This window comes from Bidens hawaiensis, unplaced genomic scaffold (genome assembly GCF_021521415.1).
Source record: "Bidens hawaiensis isolate Kalapana, Puna unplaced genomic scaffold, B.hawaiensis_p1.1 tig00033123_1, whole genome shotgun sequence".
NCBI lineage: Eukaryota > Viridiplantae > Streptophyta > Magnoliopsida > Asterales > Asteraceae > Bidens > Bidens hawaiensis.
This window is the reverse complement of record NW_027505276.1, coordinates 121,658-124,340: the sequence shown is the minus strand read 5'-3', so window position 1 is coordinate 124,340 and position 2,683 is coordinate 121,658. Positions and strand designations below refer to the sequence as shown.

Genomic DNA, 2,683 nt, shown 5'->3' with positions numbered 1-2,683 from the left:
CATTCTTTTTTTCTCCTTCTTTTCTTAGTATTTCACAGGAATCGGTGTCAAAATTTTACATGGGTCAGTCGAGATTTTCTCGTACATGTAACACTAATAAAATTTTTTTACATGGGTTGGCCGACCCCGTGATGAAGTCGTAGGTTCGCCACTGGTTAGCGGTGGGAGATCGTGGAACCAAAGTCCATTTTTAAATACATACACATATCGTGTCAACAACCCACAAAAGATTAAAAGGTTTATATAAACTATAATATTTGAAAGGAAGTGGTAGACCTTTGTAAAACATGACAAAGATGTCCCTACACTGAGAAAACCATTCTCTTTAGTTCTACGGAGTATTATTTAGAAAAATTTTGTAGGGCCAATACTATTAAAACTAAACGAATGACCGCTTACAAAACACATGCGGACCAAAACAAAACAAAAGGAACCACTAACATGCAACACAACTATTTAAATAGGGAGATTAATGCTTAATCAACAAAATAGCCGATTTAATGTCGTTGAAAATGAAATCATTCCTAGAAAACCAAATAATAAATTATAAAGGTTTTGGTTCTTGAACCAACTTGTATTTTATCTTTTTTCTTTTCTTTCGTTAAATCCGTATGAAACGAGTTAGAGACAAAATTAACCGAACACATATGGGGAAACAGTGAGATTACGACGACAAGTCAAAAGCTATTAAGGTGATTCTACGGCTACCAACCTTGGTAACATCCATTTTGTGTATATCTTTATTTGAGCAACCTCAAGATAGCGGCTGCTACTTTTGTTCTTGAAATTTTGGTCAACATTATTGTGGTGGGTCATACCATCACTCTCCTCCCAGAATTTTTTGATGATTTAGGTGGATTGGATAAAAAAAAAAGTATTTTTAGGTAGTGGACTGTTTTTAGGTAATCTTCCATCTGAGATGGCGGATTACAAGTACACTATAGCTTTTATGGCTGATACTGGAGATCTTGGGGCAGACGTATTCATGATACAGTCCACCATTGGGAAGAACCTTACTGTCCCTCGCCTACATTTCGTATGCGGTACTCCTAGAGTTAGTGAGGGTCTTGCTAGTGGTGTTACTGGAATGGCGGGTCTCGGATGGAATAAAGCTTCACTCCCTGCTCAGCTGTCTTCTTATTTTAAATTTGACAATAAGTTTGCTCTATGTTTGAGTTCCTCGAATAGATCTAGTGGGTTTGTGTTCTTTGGAGATGGACCATACACTTTGCTTCCAGATGTTGATGATCTTTCCTTACCTATACTCCACTCATTGTAAACCCGCTTAGGGGACCTGAGTTTAGTGATGGGAATGTCTCACCTAGGTACATCATTGGAGTCAAGTCGATCAAAGCCAATGGCAAGCGGGTGAAGGGGTTCAATGAAAATTTGTTTTCCTTCGATTCTGAAGGTAATAGAGGGACAACGATCAGCACCGTCGATGCTTACACTGTCCTGGAATCATCAATCTATAGTGTGGTAGTAGCAGCCTTTGTGAAAGTGATGCCCAAGAACGTGACAAAGGTTCCTAGTGTTGCGCCTTTTGAAACATGTTTTAGTTCGAAGAACATCAGTAGCACCCGTCTAGGTCCGGGTGTACCTTCCATCGACCTTGAATTGCAAAGCAAGAATGTGTGGAGGATACACGGTGCAAACTCCATGGTTAAGGTGAAGAAGAACGTTTTATGCCTTGGATTCATTGACGGGGGAAATATAATAGAACGGTCGCTCCAGTGATGATTGGAGGTCATCAAATTGAGGATAATCTACTACAGTTTGATCTTTCAAAATCAAGGCTCGGATTCAGCTCATCACTTCTTGGACGATCAACTTCGTGTACTCACTTTAAATTTACATCAACCGCTTAAATCGAGTTAAAAGGACTTCAATTCGGTTAAGGAATAATTCAAATTATGGATGGAGTCATAATAACGGGTCAGAAGCTTTGTGATTTTGCAGCTGGTCAAGTTTGTTTAGTAGGTCCTTGGTTTCTGCTTAATTTGCTAATCGATCAGTTCCTTTTTTTAGTATTTAACTCCTTCTACGTTCTCTTTTACCCGTATGCAATGGATAATAAATGAATGCTTCTGAGCACTTACGTGAATTATCGCTTGTTTGTTGTCATTCTTTATATGATTCATAGTTCTTTTACAGACATTGTAGTGTTGAATGTTAATCTTAAAGCATGTTATCAAAAGGCGAGCTAGCTAACTGAAAGAGTATAATTAATTAGTTTTTAATTAATAAATTGAATTCTTAAATTTATTGACTTAGTATTTTATTTATTTGCATGTTGTCTTATGTAAGGCCCCCAAACTCGAACACCTTATTTTTAGCTGGATTTACACATGAACTCGCTTTATTATCAGAGATTTACCATTACAAGTTGCATGAGAAACTAAAATACATTTAACTTCATTATTTATTCTAACCTTCAATATGGATAGCCTCGTACGCACTATAAACTCTTCGTATCATCCAACACCTGCATGCAAACTAAAAGTCAGTTACGCGCTGAGTGAATTCTAGCTTTGCTTTCTTTACAGAAAAATATCGTTTCTTTTATATTAACTCATGGTACAAATGTATCCGAAATACTAATATCATACTTTACTTTATTGCATGCACATTCTTATTAATTCATACCATACCATACCATACCATACCATACCTTTGTGTTATT

The 2,683-nt window shown here is 36.9% G+C and overlaps 1 pseudogene; it reads left to right on the top strand.

Annotated features, from left to right (window-relative positions):
• Positions 1-919: 919 nt before the first annotated feature.
• LOC143612030 (putative aspartic proteinase GIP2 pseudogene) lies at positions 920-1,868 on the top strand (annotated as a pseudogene).
• Positions 1,869-2,683: the final 815 nt, after the last annotated feature.